This window comes from Papaver somniferum, chromosome 8, assembly GCF_003573695.1.
Source record: "Papaver somniferum cultivar HN1 chromosome 8, ASM357369v1, whole genome shotgun sequence".
Classification (NCBI taxonomy): domain Eukaryota; kingdom Viridiplantae; phylum Streptophyta; class Magnoliopsida; order Ranunculales; family Papaveraceae; genus Papaver; species Papaver somniferum.
Genome location: NC_039365.1, coordinates 89,976,917 through 89,995,970, shown reverse-complemented (window position 1 = coordinate 89,995,970; position 19,054 = coordinate 89,976,917).

Here is a 19,054-nt window from a genome sequence, read left to right as displayed (position 1 = left end):
CATGGAACAAATCTGAGTAGGAAAACCTAGGCGGCGATTGTGTTTTTCAGTGAGTTTGTATATGAGAGTAAAATGAGATAAAAAAGGCAGTAAAAAAGGAAAACTTATTTACTATTTACTTCGCTAGAATTATACTCCATCTAGAAGTTTCATTTCCACATATTATTTCAAATATGGACAGTTCAACGTTGTCATATCGACTTGTACGAGCAAGTCAAGTGGGACTTGATAAAATTTCATATTTGATGGTTCATGTGGATAGGCAAACTCGATTTTGGAATAAAGTTTCTTGGGGATGATTTAATAGCCTCAGTTCAAATTGATCCGATCATCTATCCAACTTGATATGGCCGGCCAAGTCTTGGCCGACAACTAAAAATTTGTATACCATTAACCAACGGCTATATTATGGTTTTATTTATAGGAGTCACCTCTCATCCAATGATTAACACATACAACTAATATTTATTTTCTAGTTTCACAAGAACTCATCAAATTTCTTCAATTTATTACTTGATTTCAGTATTTCAATCAATTTTTTTTTGTATGGATATTAACGAGCAAATGCATATAAATGCAATAATATTTCTCTAATACCAAACAAGCGTTTACGAAGCATTTGCATCAAATCGATGAAAATCAGACGATGAAAGAATGATCACCAACACAATAATAAAACTATGGACATGGTAAATGCCCCGAGCTCTAGAACCAGTACTAGTATTGAGAAGAATATATACATGGAGATTCTGAGAGGAAGGCCACCAACAAATGATGCATGATTCTTTTATAGATATGTGGGTGTATTTTGATGAAGATTTCCAACATCGATTTTGCATTGCCACACCACCAGGTCATTAGGATTATTGGAGAGCTTTGTAGGGTAAACCCTAAATTCAACTACCAATTTGATGCGAGAAATATACCGGGACATAGTCTTGAATAAAATGTCACAACAACACTAAGGATTTTGTCTTATGGGTGTCCAGAAGATGTTGTGATGAGTATAATCATATGGAAAAAGAACATCATACCAAAATCTTAGTATGTTTTGCAACTATGTATTCAATATTTTGGTCAATGTTATTAACGACAACCAAAGCAAGATGATGTCGAACGAACTAAAATAAAATGCGCAAGATAAGCTTTCTCGGAATGTTGGGTAATCGTGATTGTACGCATTGGATGTGGTATGAATGTCCTTATGTTTGGGAAGGTCGGTATAAAAGCCACTACACCAAACCAATTTCTGCTCTGGGAGCGGCGACTTCATATATGACATGTTTTTTTTTTTCTTTTTTTACTTCCAAATTCAAATAATGATATTATTTATCATATATCGCCTTAGTTTGATGAACTGAAGTATGAAACTCTTTCAACTACAAATTTCACCGTCAACGGAAATAATTATAACATGGGATATTTTTTGGCAGACATAATTTATCCAGCGTGGTCAACTTTAGTTCAAGATTACACTAAGATACCTGAGGAAAACAATGATCGAAGGTACTTTAGCAACAAGCATATATGGAAAGGATGTCGTACGAGTATTTGAAATTTTGAAGAGGAAGTTCCACTTAATTTGTGGACCATGTCGTTCATTTAAATCATTAGAAATGATTAGGGTTGTGTTACCTGCATCATTTTCAATAATATGGTAATCGAGGAAATCTGACGCAAGTTGGACAAGTTATCCAAATACATATTTGAGGCGTGATGTTGGACCCCATCGTGGAATGCCTACAAGAGAGTATAAAATGGTGGAAAATATAGTTCACAATATAGGTTTATGAAAAAGCGGGGGTCTAAAAACCCATCCAATATTTCTTTTAGGCAATCTGTATGGACTAACTCCGATATATTTCCAAGAGAATCCACTAGACAGTCAGACTCAATCAAGGAAAATATATCCAAGAGTTATATCTCAATTTCTCAAATCAATCTGCAATCGAACAGATAGAAATCTGTGAGCTGGATTAATATGAGAAATAACTTGGATGGTACCAAAGACCAATATCCAAGCGTCAATCAGTTTCAATCAACAACTAAAGGTCGGATTCACCAATTGAATGAACTACGCACAACCTGTGATATTTCAATCACATAAAAATATAATGCGGAAAAGAAATAACACATACACCAGAAATTTTGTTAACGAGGAAACCGCAAATGCAGAAAATCCCTGAGACCTAGTCCAGATTTGAACACCGCACTGTATTAATCCGCTACAGACTTTAGCCTACTACAAGTTAACTTCAGACTAGAATGTAGTTGAACCATAACCAATCTCACACTGATTAAGGTACAATCGGGTTCCTTATGCCTCTTGAACCACGCCCGATTCTGCGCACATGATTCCCTTAGATGATTTCACCCACAACTAAGAGTTGCTACGACCCAAAGTAGAAGACTTGATAAACAAATATGTCTCATACAGAAAAGTATATTGAAATAGATAAATCTGCCTCCCACAAAAATACCTACGAGTTTTTGTTCCGTCTTTTGATAAATCAGGGTGAACATGAACCAATTTATACACCGGACTTATATTCCCGAAAAACAACATAGTAATATCAATCACATCACAATAATCTTAATTGTATGGAAGAGAAACAAGGTATTGTGGGATCACAACGATGAGATGAAGATGTTTGTGACTACTTTTTATCTTACCTATCAGAGATTAAATCTCGATCAAATCTTAGAGAAGATGGTACTCAATACGATATATCAAAGTAAGATCAGAACACACAACTACAAAGAAAATAGTTGGGTCTGGCTTCAGAATCCCAATGAAGTCTTTAAGTCGTTAACCTATAATGATTTTCGGAAAAACCTAGGTTAAAGGAGAATCAACTCTAGTCGCAACTAGTATCACACAGAGGTGTGGGGATTAGGTTTCCCAGTTGCTAGAGTTATCCCTTATATAGTCTTTAAATCGGGGTTTGCAATCAATGCTACCTTGGTAACAAAGCATTCAATATTCATCGTTAGATGAAAACCTGATTAGAGTCAAGCTAATATCTTTCAACCGTTAGATCGAGCTTAGCTTGTTATACACAAATGAAACATGACTTCATTTTGATATGAGTAACTGTACCTAAACGTGTGCACATAGTTGGCTCAACAATAGTTAACCAAAGTTAACCATATGAACACTTTCATATCAACCTTGTTCATCTTAATCACAACTAGTTCAAATGACTCAAATGAAATTGTTTATATTCTCATAGAAGTATACAAGATACAATTGAAGCAAAATTGATTTTGATTCACTCGAATCAATTCATGAACATTATAGACACGGTTTGAAAAAGATTGCATTCCTTATTATATAAATTTATTTGTTCATGAACAAACCGATTTTAGAACTTAACCCACTCAAGTATGCAAACGGGTACTCAAACCTAAGTAGTCATACTTGGTCTGGGTTCGCCAGTATGCGAACGGGTACGCATGCTGTCGTACATGACCAAACTCAGTTGAATTCCCGGACTTGAACTTTTAATCCTCTATGTATATGGGTATGCATACTAAGTTCCCGAACTTGGAATAACTTGCAACAGTTATCATACAAGTACGCATACTGTGTTGTATCCAATCAATGGTTAATCGTTTTAAACTCCATTTTAATCATTGAAATATTCTTAGAAAACGGGAATAGCTGTCTCACACAAACTATTAGCTTCAAAGAAATTTTCAAGTGATCGATAGATCAATACGAAACATTCTGAGTCTACATCAAATGATTGTCTCACACAAATCATGTAAGATGTTACCAGGCGATTTTCACATGATCATCTTTTGAATTTCGTCAAGAATAAAGATGAACTTGGTTAAAGTGAAAGCTTACCAACACATATTTCGAGATATATGTAAGCGAGTTAAACTCATCTCGAAATATCAGACGTGTATAATATATAGTCTATATAGCTATACGACTTTTGTCTCAATAGGAGATATAATAGAAATATACTTCTGAGTGATACATGAGCTCAAGTCTCCACATACCTTTTTTTGATGAAGTTCCACAAGCTCCCCTTAGTAGTTCTTCGTCTTCAATCGATGAACATCGTGAAGTCTAAAGCTCCACTACACCTTCTATCCTAATCCGAGACATATCAAGACTTATAGTTTTGGCAACTAAACTTGACAAACAAGCTTGAGATAGCAACGCTTGCGAGTTCGACCGATCAGTGCTCTAACAGTTTATATTTAAGACTAGGGGAATGCGCAAAATTGGGTTGAATGCGGAATAAGGTGCCCTCACAGGTTTTAGTTTTTTTTTACTTTTTAATTATCATTTCAATTAGTTTAGATCTCTTTGTGCAGTTTGAGTTGTGTAATAAACAATCCTTGAGACTGGAATTTTTAAGTATTACATTTGAAACAAACAAGCATTTTAAATTCAAAGTAAGGATAACATTGATATTAAAACTAACTATTACATCGGAAAGAAAATGAAATAACTAACTATATATTACATCAATTTAAAACTAATTAACTAAGTATTACATCCAAATTAAAACTAATAACTAAACCAGTGTAATGTCACCATCGATATCCTCATCTAAGGGGTCTTCCTAATCGGCATAAATGTCAATTGTTGTTGGGTGTTGTAGTCATGCCTTCTTTGCCTGAAGTTCATCAAATTCATCTTTCCATATTTGTAGTTGTGCATAATTCATCCTTGACGTGTTCATTCCGAGAATTCCTTTCATGTGCACATTAGGGAAATTTTTTCAACCGCTTTACGGCCTTTCTCTTTTTTGTAAGCCCTTTTCTTGCGCTCTACCATTTTAGCAATATTGTTTTTTGCTTGTTTATATAAAAGTATTGAATGTTTAATTCTGAAGTTGATCATTTTGCGACATCTTGATCTTGCTTTTTTTTTTTTTTTTTTTTTTTTTTTTTTTTTTTTTTTTTTTTTTTTTTTTGCTCTTTTGTAACGTGTTCCATAATATATTTATGCTTTTTCATTAACATTATAATTACCATATTAAGATCCGCCAGTGTTGGTTTGGGGGTCTAAGTTTGTTTCTTGTGAAGAATAAGGAGACACGGATTGTTGAGAAACATTTGTGATCTTGAATGGTGATTCATTTGATACTTGATATCTTGTCAATATATCATGGTTATATCACTTCAGCTTTTTAAGGATGTGGAAACATGCTTCGTGCTTGAAAACTCGTATTTCTTGTTTTTTTCCATTCCTCTCAAGTTTTTTATTGCTGCAGTTTGAAAATGTAAATTAGTTATTGTAACAAATATAAGAAATTTTAAAGCATCAACTAAAAAAATTCAAATATGACTTACCACATCGACTTCAGTTTCGCTGCTCATTTTGCATCATCATAACTACCCAATTATTCATGTCTTTGTTGATTATATTAAAATGACCTGACATTCCCAGCTATTCCCCCAAAGCGCATTATGTTATTGTTGAAAACTATTGATAGGACCAAGCTTAAAAATTATATAACCTCTGCAAATAGCTTTATCTTCATCCTGACTATAGTTTGGACCGTGAACTTTTGGTGCTGAAGCATTTTGTGTTTGTGATGAACTTGTTACTTTTTCTTTGGAAATTTTTTTCTTCATATTTAGACTCACAGAAAAATTTTGAGATTTTGGGTGTAGAAGATGTAATTTTTGAATTGAAAAGAGTTTAATTTATAGAGGAAGAAAATAGAATTGTTGGATGAACTAGCCGTCCTTTGCCAAAATTCAAACTTGATGAATTTGAATTTAAAATAATAGTAGTAAATTTCAAAATTGATGTCTAATGCTCGTTCAAGGATTGTCCGATCAACCAATATTGAGTCGCTTGACTCAAGTTAAGTCGATCAACTCAGCTTGAGACGACAGCTCTTTTGCGCCGCGCAATATGGAGCGGGAATGGGAAAATTTGCTCATTTGTGTAGCCCACGTTGTCCTTTATCTAAGGCATATTCCTATGCACATGCTAAAAAAAACCTGTATGGCATACCAGGTGGCATGGCAAATGAGTTGCGTCACTATGGGAAAACCACGGAGCGACAGAGTTTCTAGCGAACGATCTTGACAACATCACCAGTGATAAAGTCTTTATCGCCAGAGCTACCATGAATATTGCACGATATTAACTCTAGCGCAAGCGTTATAATTAATATCGCCAACGTTAGACTTTCTAACGCCTATAAATACCGCACCGTCCCATCTATCTGTAAGGACTCTTAAGCTCGTCAACGCTATTAGACTAGTCAAGAGACATATTAGACAATAGTATCACGATTAGTGTAACACGAACGTTAATTAATAGGAATTTATCTAACAACGACCTAGATACGAAACTAGTACCGTTGGATAGATCTTGAAAAGTTACTTGGATTAGACTACTCGAACGTGTCATTCGGTTACCGGACGAAGAAGATATCATCGGAACCGTGTGAAAGGCAAAATAAGCATTTGGTGTTTTAACCGACCTGGATGCCCTTATCATTTTGAGGTGTCCCATTAGCAAACCTTGACCTTATCTATAGCCAACTCGAGAGGATAATGATGATATTTTTCAATGATGTTGTAGTAATAAGTTCGTTGAGACTTGTGAAAGCAAAAGATTTTAGACTTATAAAACTTAAAAATAGAAAACTTATTGCAAAATTGATTTCAAGATATTAAAAGTAACCAAGACACTAGATTCCACTATTACACATGAATGAACGATACCAAATATGTTTCAAAACTCTAACTATCCTTTAAGTCCTTTATTTCTTAATTCACACATAATCAAACATATTCCCAAATATTAATTGTATTCCCTAAGAATAGACTATCAATCAATTAAACAAAGTATAATCTATCAAATTGAATCACAAGTAATTAAGAAAATTATGTGAACATTTAGAACTCCGCAAAAGCGATGATTGAATGAATTATAAATTGTAAATTAGAGAAAATAAAATTGTTACGAATCATTCATGCATAGATAGCTTCATCCATTGCCTTGGTTGCGCGAGAATTAGATCATCATCATGGAAACACGCTCAAAATTCATTTTTATTGCTCAAAGGGTGTTTACAAAGATGAAATGGGAGAAACAATGATAAAACAATGATTTTCTTTTCTCTCCCAAAAAACATTCCCAAATGTGCTCTCTAACTCTCTATTTATACACACAAATACACATCACTCAAATATATTCTTCCATAACTCCAAAATCTTCTTCTTTTTAATTAAAAATATCTTCAGAATTTTTCCTTCTCTTTATTCTATATATTTCTTTACTAAACCCATATCTTCTTTAATTCGCAGAATAAAATCCAAGATAAAATCTTCTAAGGATATCTTTCTTGTTTAATACAAGATAACTTCCTTTTTCTTCAAAACTTCATGTTTTTAAGGCAAGAAGATATTCTTATCTTAAAGATAATAAATCCTTTACCGTTGAAACCAAATTTCCCGCCAATTTTTTCTTTTCAAATCAAGGAAGTAGATGGAGCCCCCTTAACCAGTAATGGGGTGCAATTAGCAGTTGGTTCCCTGGGGTGCCCCTTATCAGTTAGGTGCCCCTTATCCAAAACTGAGAGTCCGAATAACATGTGTCCTCTGGGTGCCTATACCAACTTTTCGAGCCGAATTTTCCACAAATACCTACAAACACATAAAACACCATAATAAGTAGAAAATCGAGGACCAACAATACTGAAAATTGAGGACAATTTGGTCACAAAAATATGTCTATCAAATACCCCCAAACTTATTATTTGCTAGTCCTCGAGCAAATCTAATCTAGAAAAATAAAAATGACTACACTTAGCACGTGCAGCAAGCCGTTAAACCGCTAGGTGGCCCTAGCGGCGGAGTGTTGTCTCCGGAGAGTTTACCAGAGGTGTACCCACAAAACCTTTACTCCAGACCCTAGCTATCTACGCAGAACCTTGGAAGGCACTAAAGAATCTCCTTGGTTGGCATACAATCATTGACTATAGGAGGAAGTACCCTGATGCGAAATTCCAATTGATGTACACGAGTTTGCACTCAACATACTAAAATTCATATATAAGTGACAGAGCTCTACTCAGATAGTTTCTAGACATCATAATCAGAGTCAACCAATCACATGGAAAGATTAAGAGGATGGATAAAGAGAAAAATAGATGGTTCAAAGTGAACGGTGTTTCCCATATCTGTCTGAAGGCCTCTGCCAAGATGAACCTATCCTAATGGACTGAGATACCGGTCTGACTAATATCAACACAACTGGCATATACAAGGGGACCAGTGGTCGATAAACCTAACTCTAGGTCAACACAACTGGCATATACAAGGGCATCAGTGGTCGACTTTATTGATTTTATTCCGGTTGGTCTGATAGTCTGGTCTCAAACTTTTTTTTTTTTAGGTATCTCAATCACCCTATTTCACCCTAACAATGGTAACAACTTGAGTCGTGTGCCCCACCAAATCACTTAAGAAATAAAAACAGAAGGGATTAAGATTCAACGAGTTATGGCGAAACTACCATGTTTTTTTTTTAATTCTAACACCTGAGCTCTGTGCTTTTATGAATAGACTCTTTAGATGTTTCCATCTAATCAGATTGGTTCCTCAACTCCTAAAACCAAGATGTTCCCATCCACTTAGATTGGTTAGTGCCAACCTTAATAAGCATAAATTTCTAGGTTCTGGAGTTTATTTATTGCAACTAAAAGCTAACAAAAAGTTTCTTCCCCACCCCCAAACTTAAATCTAACATTGTCCTCAATGTTTCTAATGAAATAGCAATACCAAAAAGTAAGGTAACACGAGGAATCAGTAAAGAGAGAAGTCGAAAAGATAGTACATGGGTGAAGAGAGAAATCAAAAACAAATATACAACATACAATCGCCTCGATGGTCAATCAAGGGTAAACAGGGTCCTCTAGAGGGACCTCCTCAACATCACCTGTAGGATAGGACTCTAAAAAGGGTTTCAATCTCTGACCGTTAACCTTCGAAGAACTACTACCATCTGGTGTCTCGATCTCAACAGCTCCATGAGGAAAGACAGTGGGAACAATAAAAGGACCCGTCCACCGAGAACGTAACTTCCCAGGGAAAAGATGCAAGCGGGTATCATACAGAAGAACTTTTTGACATAGAGAAAATGAATTTATTAAAATATTCTTATCATGCACAAGTTTCATTTTGTTCTTATACTCCTTTGCACTATCGTAAGCATCTATACGAACCTCTTCCAACTCATTGAGCTGGAGTTTCCTATGGGCTCCTGCCTTGTCTAGTGAAAAATTTAGCTGCTTAACAGCCCAATATGTTATATGTTCTAATTCAACAGGTAAGTGACATGCCTTGCCATACACAAGTCGATAAGGTGACATTCCAATGGGGGTATTAAACGCAGTACGGTAAGCCCATAAGGCATTAGTAAGCCTAGACGAACAGTATTTCCGATTAGGATTAACTGTTTTCTCTAATATACACTTCTCCCTATTGGAAACCTCTACCTGACCACTAGTCTTTGGATGATATGGGGTAGCTACCTTGTGTGTAATACCATATTTCTTCATCAAAAGCCTAAAAGGTCCATTACAAAAGTGCGACCCTCCATCACTAATTATAGCTCGCGGTGTACCAAAACGTGTAAGTATATTATCTTTTAAGAACTCAATCACAACCGTATGGTCATTAGTCTTACACGCAACCGCCTCAATCCACTTAAAGACATAGTCTACAGCGACAAGGATGTATAAGTTACCAAAAGAATTAGGAAACGGACCCATAAAGTCAATACCCCACACATCAAAGACCTCAAAAACTAAAATAGGGTTCAAGGGCATCATGTTCCTACGGTAAATGGTTCCTAATTTTTGGCAACGTTCACAAGTAACACAGTAAATGTGGGAGTCTTTAAACAACGAAGACCAATAGAATCCACACTGCAATATCTTAGCAACAGTCTTCTTAGCACTAAAGTGACCCCCACAAGCATGATCATGACAAAAGGAAATAATATTGGACTTGTCACTCTCAGGTATACATCTCCTAATAATCTGGTCAGGACAATACTTAAATAAATAAGGATCATCCCAAAAGAAGTGCTTAACCTCGGCTAAAAACCTAGAACGATCTTGTTTACCCCAATGATGGGGCATTCGACCAGTAAAAAGATAATTCACTATATTCGCATACCAAGGTAATTGGGTAACAAAGAACAGTTGTTCATTAGGAAAGCTATCTCTTATAGGAAGGGGATCATCAGAGGAATCAACAACTAGCCTAGACAAGTGGTCTGCTACTACATTTTCGGCATCCTTTTTGTTTCTAATGTCTGGAGAAAACTCTTGCAACAAAAGGATCCATCTAATCAATCTAGGTTTAGTATCCTTCTTGGAAAGAAGATACTTCAAAGCAGCATGATCAGTAAAGATTATGACTTAGAACCTAAGAGGTAGGATCTAAACTTGTCTAAGGCAAACACAATAGCTAATAGTTCCTTCTCCGTAGTGGTATAGTTCAACTGGGCATCATTCAGAGTTTTGCTAGCATAGTAAATCACATGAAGTAACTTATTTTCTCGCTGACCTAGCACAACACCAATAGCATAATCTGAAGCATCACACATGATCTCAAAGGGTAGGTTCCAGTTGGGTGCCTGGACTATGGGGGCGGTAGTGAGTAAATTCTTAAGCTTCTCAAAAGCCTCTAAACAAGCATCATCAAAGACAAACTTAACGTCTTTTGCAAGCAAATTGCAAAGAGGTCTAGAAATTAAGCTAAAATCCTTAATGAATCGACGATAAAAACCTGCATGCCCTAAGAATGACCTAATATCTCTTACGGTTTTTGGGACCTGTAAAGTTTTAATAAGGTCAACTTTGGCTCTATCTACCTCTATACCCTTCGAAGATACGATATGCCCTAGAACAATTCCTGAACGAACCATGAAGTGACATTTCTCCCAATTAAGCACTAAATTCTTTTCCTTACACCTAGTCAAAACTAATGACAAATGATGCAAGCACTCATCGAAAGACGAACCAAACACTGAAAAATCATCCATAAAGACCTCTAAGAACCGTTCTACCATGTCAGAAAATATGCTCAACATACAACGCTGAAAGGTCGCAGGCATTACATAGCCCGAAAGGCATGCGTCTATACGCAAAGGTACCAAAGGGACAGGTAAAAGTGGTTTTCTCTTGGTCTTTGGGGCAATAAAACCTGATTATAACCGCAGTATCCATCTAAAAAGCAATAATGGCTACGTCCAGCTAATCTCTGCATTTGGTCGATGAAGGGAAGGGGAAAGTGGTCCTTCCTAGTGACCTTGTTCAATTTCCTATAGTCAATACAGACACGCCAACCCGTGGTCACCCGGGTTGGGATTAACTCATTGTTATCATTCTGGACTACAGTAATACCGGATTTCTTGGGAACAACCTGAACGGGGTGACCCACTTACTGTCTGAAATGGGGTAGATAATGCCTGCATCTAACAGCTTAAGAACCTCGGTTCGAACTACTTCTTTCATATTAGGGTTCAGTCGACGTTGCATCTCCCTAGAAGGTTTGGTGTCACTCTCTAAATAGATATGATGCATACAATCAGTAGGACTTATACCCTTAATGTCTGCTATGGTCCACCCTAAAGCTTCCTTGTTATTCTGAAGGACAGTCACTAGCCTACTTTCCTGATCACTATCCAAGTCGGATGCTATAATCACAGGTAAAGTTTCAGATGGGCCTAAAAACACATACTTCAGGGAATCTGGTAATGGTTTAAGGTCCAACTTAGGAGGCTTTTCTAACGAAGGAACTAGGGTAGACTCAGAAACGGGTAGAGGTTCGAACTTAGGTTTCCATCCATTACTAGTGTCTATCAAAGGGGTTGAATCTAACAAAGCATTCACCTCATTAATCACATCGTCATCATCAAAAAATCCCAAAGTGGGCTAGGCATTTCTCTAATGGATCTTCTAACAAAGTGTTTGGTAATGACTCCTCGACTAATGTTCCTATCATGTTCACCTCTTCTATGCTTGAGTCATCTAGTTCAGAGGGTAGCTTACTAATATTAAAAATGTTCAGCTCAATAGTCATATTACCAAAAGACAAATTCATAATACCATTTCGACAGTTAATGATCGCATTGGATGTAGCTAAAAACGGGCGACCTAAAATCACTGGTATTTGGTTCTCTGGGTCAGGGACAGGTTGGGTATCTAGGATAACAAAATCCACTGGATAAATAAACTTGTCGACCTCAATAAGAACGTCCTCGATCACACCACGAGGAATTTTAACGGACCTATCAGCTAACTAAAGTGTCATCTGGGTAGGTTTCATCTCACCAAGTCCTAGCTTAAGGTACACATGGTATGGCAGTAAGTTCACACTGGCTCCTAAGTCAAGCAAAGCTTTCTCGACACGGTATTTACCTATTGTGCAAGAAATAGTAGGGGACCCTGGGTCTTTATACTTAGGAGTAGTGGTATTCTGAATAATAGAACTCACATGACTAGCTAGGAAGGCTTTCTTCTGGACACTAAGTTTTCGCTTTCGCGTACACATATCCTTAAGAAACTTGGCATAAGCGGGAATCTGCTTAATCGCATCTAACAATGGGAGGTTGATAGTAACCTGCTTAAAAACCTCCAATATCATTAAAGTTGGACTCCCTCTTAGTTGGAACTAGCAGCTGGGGGAACGGGGCTCTGGGAACAAAGCGGGCTCAGCAGACCCTCATTGGTCTCTTTGGAGACTCTATCAGTCTCCTCATTTTCTGGCTCAGAAGGGTGAACTACAACATGTTCACTATCAGGCATGGCAACCTTATTGTCAACTTTCTTTCCACTCCTAAGGGTTGTTATAGAATTCACATGATTGTACGATTTCTCTCCTTTAGGGTTAGGATCAGTTTGACTAGGGAACTTCCATCTTCTCTTTCACTAAGAAACTTAGCTATTTGGCCGACTTGAAGTTCTAAGTTAGCAAGAGACTGGGAATTATTCTTAAAATTCTGCCTGGTTTCTTCTTGAAAACCACAGTGGTTCTTTGATAACATCTCATGGTTCTTTGCTAACATAGTAAGGGTTTCTTCTAAGGTGGAGATCTTTTTCTCATTCTGAAACTGGGGTTGACCTGAAGAGTTCTTAGCATAACCAAAACCTGGGGAGGCTGAGAATTACTAGACTGTCCTTGATTCTGACCCTTAGACCAAGAAAAATTAGGATGGTTTCTCCAACCAGGGTTGTAAGTCTCTGAGTATGGGTCAAACTTCTGACGGTTCTCAAACCTAGCATTGTTATAGACAGCATGGGCTTGCTCTTCACTAACCTGACCTTCCCAAAACGAGTTATTGGGTTCTACTCCACAACTAGACACTTGAGAGGCTCTAAACCTATCATCAGGTTCAACAAGAGACCTATGTTTAGGATGATTCAATTCCAAAGCTTCTAACCTTCTAGACAAAGCAGCAAACTTAGCATCAGACCCGAAGCTTGTATCTACCACATTGGTGCTACTTCTATTGACCAAGAGTCTTTTGGGGGTTCAACACAAGACTCCCACTGTTGGGATTTTTCAGCGACAGCTCCTAAGAAGGTGAAAATCATCAACTTTTACTAGTGAACTCACCAGCGCACATAGACTCAACCATGGCTTTGGTTGAATAGTCTAAACCATCATAAATAATCTCTACGAGTTTCATCTTATCAAATCCATGGTGAGGACACTGGGATAGGAGATCATTGAATCTCTCTAAGAACCTATAAAGAGACTCTCCCTCTTGTTGCACACTAGCACTAATTTTCTGCCTAACAGACGCAGTTTTATGCTTAGGGTAGAATTTCATATAGAAAGCAGCAATAAGTTCCTGCCATGTTTCAATGGATTCAGATGGTAGGTTGTTCAGCCAGGTCTTGGCTTTATCTCTCAAGGAAAAGGGAAACATCTTAAGTTTCAAGACTTCATCAGTAAGGTCTTTTATTCTAATTGTCCCACAAATTTCCTCAAAGTCCCTAATATGAAAATAAGGGTTCTCATCATCTTTCCCTAAGAATATAGGGATCATCTGAAGAATACTAGGTTTTATCTCGAAATTAGCCGTAGTGGCTGGCAATTTAATGCACGAAGCTCGGGTGGACCTAGTTGGGAACATGTAATCTTTCAAAGTTGCCATCGCTGGCACAACTGAAGTACTAGGGGTATTTTCCTCACGAAGAGACAGATTCTCAAAACTGAAGTTTCCAAAAAAGGGCTCTCAAAAGAAGAGTCTTCGAGCTCCCCGCCTTCACAAGAAGAACTACTAGGTTTATCACTAATCAAACGACCTAGAGTGTTTCTTTTCCAAGCCCGCTCTTTAATAACCTTGGGCATACACTAGAAAAACAAAAGAAAAGAAAGAAATCCTAAAAGGAAGGGAAGTTCTATGCAAACACAAACAAGGCTGACTCCACCAAAGCAAACCTAAAGATTTCTAGCAAACAAAAAGCATGATGGCTCCACTTAGATTGTTTCTAGACCAGCTTCTAATCCTTCGAAAGGGAATTCGTTACAATTTAAGCAAACCCCTCTGGAATCAATCCGAGTTTAAGTAAGTTGAATCGAGACGAGGGAAGCTCAATGGAGCTTTGATACCCAAGGCCTCACCGGCGTTACAAGGCGGCGTATTCAACTCACAGAAACCATCATGAACTTTGAAGCATGCTTAAAAGAGTAACCAATATTTTTCGAATGACTTTCCTATTAAGCTCGTTACCCTATAGGTCTCGTTCTAGTCAAATTTTAGGCTTAGGTTCGCGTTTGGTTTCGTTTTCCTAAGGCGGGCAAGAAGGGAACGGTGATGAAATCCGAACCCTTATCTTGTATGGCCAGTCCTTGCCCTTTACTAGGAAATTAAAGCAGCCGTTTTCAAATCCTCAGCATATATGCAAACGAAGGAATACAGTAACTCGCTGACAGGAGATTCGCGAGTGTTTCGACAAACTTACCTCCCGTACCAGACGGGGGATGAACCGCTGAAGTCGACTCGGGCCACGACTCCTATGTCATGTACGAACCCGAGGGGCCGAGGCGATATCGTAATCGCGTCCTTCTCTGCAAACAGTTGATATTTAAACTACCCTTCCGTAGGGTTTAAAAAAATAAAGTCCCAAAGTCCAAGTCCAAAGTCCAAAAATAAAGTGCAAAAGAAAAAGATAATCTAAAAAAAAAAAAAAATTGTCTCTCTCTCTCTTTTTTTAATTAATTTTTATTCTCCTTTTCTTTCGCTCTTTGCTTTGCTTTACTCCAAATCTTTAAGTATTCACCAAAAGCTTTGGCAAATTTTTCTTTCGCTCCAAATTCCAAAATCTGTAAGGAAAAGACAAAAACCCAAAACGTAAAGAAGAACAAATAAAATAAAAATGAAAAACAAATAAAAACCTAAAAAAAATCTAAAAACTCTAGCCTAAAGACAAGTCCGCGTCGGCGGCGCCAAAAATGATGATTTTTCAATGATGTTGTAGTAATAAGTTCGTTGAGACTTGTGAAAGCAAAAGATTTTAGACTTATAAAACTTAAAAATAGAAAACTTATTGCAAAATTGATTTCAAGATATTAAAAGTAACCAAGACACTAGATTCCACTATTACACATGAATGAACGATACCAAATATGTTTCAAAACTCTAACTATCCTTTAAGTCCTTTATTTCTTAATTCACACATAATCAAACATATTCCCAAATATTAATTGTATTCCCTAAGAATAGACTATCAATCAATTAAACAAAGTATAATCTATCAAATTGAATCACAAGTAATTAAGAAAATTATGTGAACATTTAGAACTCCGCAAAAGCGGTGATTGAATGAATTATAAATTGTAAATTAGAGAAAATAAAATTGTTACCAATCATTCATGCATAGATAGCTTCATCCATTGCCTTGGTTGCGCGAGAATTAGCTCATCATCATGGAAACACGCTCAAAATTCATTTTTATTGCTCAAAGGGTGTTTACAAAGATGAAATGGGAGAAACAATGATAAAACAGTGATTTTCTTTTCTCTCCCAAAAACTCTCCCAAATGTGCTCTCTAGCTCTCTATTTATACACACAAATACACATCACTCAAATATATTCTTCCATAACTCCAAAATCTTCTTCTTTTAATTAAAAATATCTTCAGAATTTTTCCTTCTCTTTATTCTATATATTTCTTTACTAAACCCATATCTTCTTTAATTCGCAGAATAAAATCCAAGATAAAATCTTCTAAGGATATCTTTCTTGTTTAATACAAGATAACTTCCTTTTTCTTCAAAACTTCATGTTTGTAAGGCAAGAAGATATTCTTATCTTAAAAATAATAAATCCTTTACCGATAAACCAAATTTCCCGCCAATTTTTTCTTTTCAAATCAAGGAAGAAGATGGAGCCCCCTTAACCAGTAATGGGGTGCGATTAGCAGTTTATTCCCTGGGGTTCCCCTTATCAGTTAGGTGCCCCTTATCATTCCTCCTTCTTCTTCTCTTTCTTTTCTCCCTGCTCTTTTTCTGCCGACGTTTGAGAGGTGAGTTTGAGATTCGGTTTGAGAGAATCAGTTGATGAGGATATGCAGGGGTTGAAGGTGATGGTGCTGTTGTAAGTTGGGAAGAGAACAATTAATAATCGAAGATATTAATCAAGGGAATTACAGTTAGGGTTTGTAAAACTAGTTAACTGAGTTCGTACGGAATTGATAGGGTAATTAGGTTGATGCTAGATGAAGAAGCAATGGGTTGAGGTTTAATTGCAGTTTTGAAGATGTTCTGGAATAAATCAGTTAGTTAGGGTTTCTGGATTTGAAGCTAGATTTGCATGGAGATGATAGTGATGATTTCTAGTTGTTAATGGATGAAGATCGAATGGGTTGATGTTGTGTTTGTGAATTGAAGTTGTTATGAAGATGAATCGAAGAATGAAAGAGTTAGGGTTTCATGAGAATTGCAGAAGAGAATGAGAAGATGAAATTGAAGGTCTAAAGAACTGATTAGAGATGGGTTTGCTCTTAATTGATGTCTAATTGAAGAGACAGGGTTTCTGTGATGAAATGGAATTAGGGTTTGTTATGAAAAGTCACAGATGATGAAATTGAGTTTATAAACTATTGATTTGAAGTGGGTTTAACCTGAATTGGAGTTCTAAGATCGTTTTAAAAGATGAATTAGAGAACCAAGTTAGGGTTTCTCAAAGAATTGAATTAGAGTTCAAATTAAAGATGTATGAGAAGAATTAAAGATTGGGTTTGGCTGGTTGAGGAAAGGGTTGGTGTTTAATTGATGAAGTGAAGTTGTTCTGAAGCTGAATTGAAAGGAAAAGATAATTAGGGTTTCGATAAATTAATATTGGTGCTGATGCTTACTGAGTGTTAATTGAACAAGAATGATGGGTTGTTAATGTTTTGAGATGAATTGCTGAACCAAGTGAAAGCAAAGGAGAATCAGATTTAACTGTTGAAGGCCATGGTTAGGTAAAGCTGAATTGAGGTAATTGTTTTTAGTAGTATTAATCAGTTCAAGTTCCTTATTGAGTTTATAAACTTCTTTATGAATTAAGAATTGGAATGGTTTGTTGGATATGTGTTGTTGATATGTCTTGAGTCGTGCTGAAGAGAACTGAATTGTTGTGGTTGAATAATACTGAGATGAAGATATGTAGTTGTAAAGATGATGTTGTTAATGGAATTGAGTTGATGTTATGGTTAGTTGAATTTGGTGATTATACTGTTGAACTGATAGAAGTGGATTGTTAGGGTTGCAATTATGTGAAATGGAATTGTTGATGTTAGTATTCAGAGGTGCAGGACTGGATGGAATTGTAGTTGTTGGAGTTGCTTGTGAGATGATGAAGTTGTAATGAGTTTAGCTGAAGTTAATTGTGCTGGAAGAAGATGTAATAGGTGAGGGTACATGGAATGAATTGTTGGGTTAAGTGAACTGATAGTGATCCAACATAAGAAGTTATGTGATTGAGGTATTAGATGATTTCTAGATGAATGTGTGGAGTTGAATCTCTCATGTATAAGCTTAAAGCTGCAATGCAGGTAGGCATAGTCTTTAATTGTAATTGAGTTTTGATTTATAAATTAAAATGATTGAATTGTTGTTGTTTAGTCAAGAGTTATAAGAATGCTTGTAATAGAATCTTGAAGCTAGAGTGATGTACCATTATGGTGTAATAGTACCCTTGGCCTATGCATTGGCCTGTATCAGATCAGCTAGTCTGCTAGCTAACTTATCTTAATGAACTTATCTGACTGAGTCGGAACTAGTTGACTCACTGAGTTACCTGTCTTGACCCGAGTTAACTCAGTTGACCGATTTAGACTTGACCATTGGACCATGACTTAACCTTGACTGGACGTTTACCATTAATTGACCTTGTTGACTGTTAGAGACCGTTAGTTGACCCTAGTGGACCAGGCCTTGTGTAATGGGCTTGTTTAGTTGGACTTGGGTTTAGGTTAATGTTCCCATTTTAATGTATTGAACCCTTATGGTCTGATTTAGCCTTTGGTTTCTTCTACAAAGTTGTAGATGTTCGTAAGGCTTAGCTAATAGACTATAGAGCCAATCTAATTGAATTATTAAACATTTAGATATGCAATAGATGGATAATAAGAAGTGTAGAACCATAAATGGGCTCAGAGAAATTAGATAGACTTGTATGATTTTTGTATGAGCCATTTTCGCTAGCTTCTTAGACTTCTTATGTGATTAACAATTAGTCTGTATTAACAACGATCTATTCAAAGGAAGAACCAGTGGATCGTGGATCTCGAGGTAGGCGTGGCTTGTCATCAAAAGAGGTGGGAATACATTGGACTCTTTTGTAACCATTGTTGTTTCTTTTACAAAAGTTTATGCTTAAAAAATTAATGCATTGTCTAGTGTGCATTCCATATTTTGTTTAAATTGTATTACATACTTCTGTTGATTTTGTTAATCTTTCCATGGTTTGGAAAGGACTTGTAATGTTTGTTTGTCATATGAATTGTTATGGGAAATACGAATTTCCACTTGTGGTATATATGATACGCTCCTTCACATT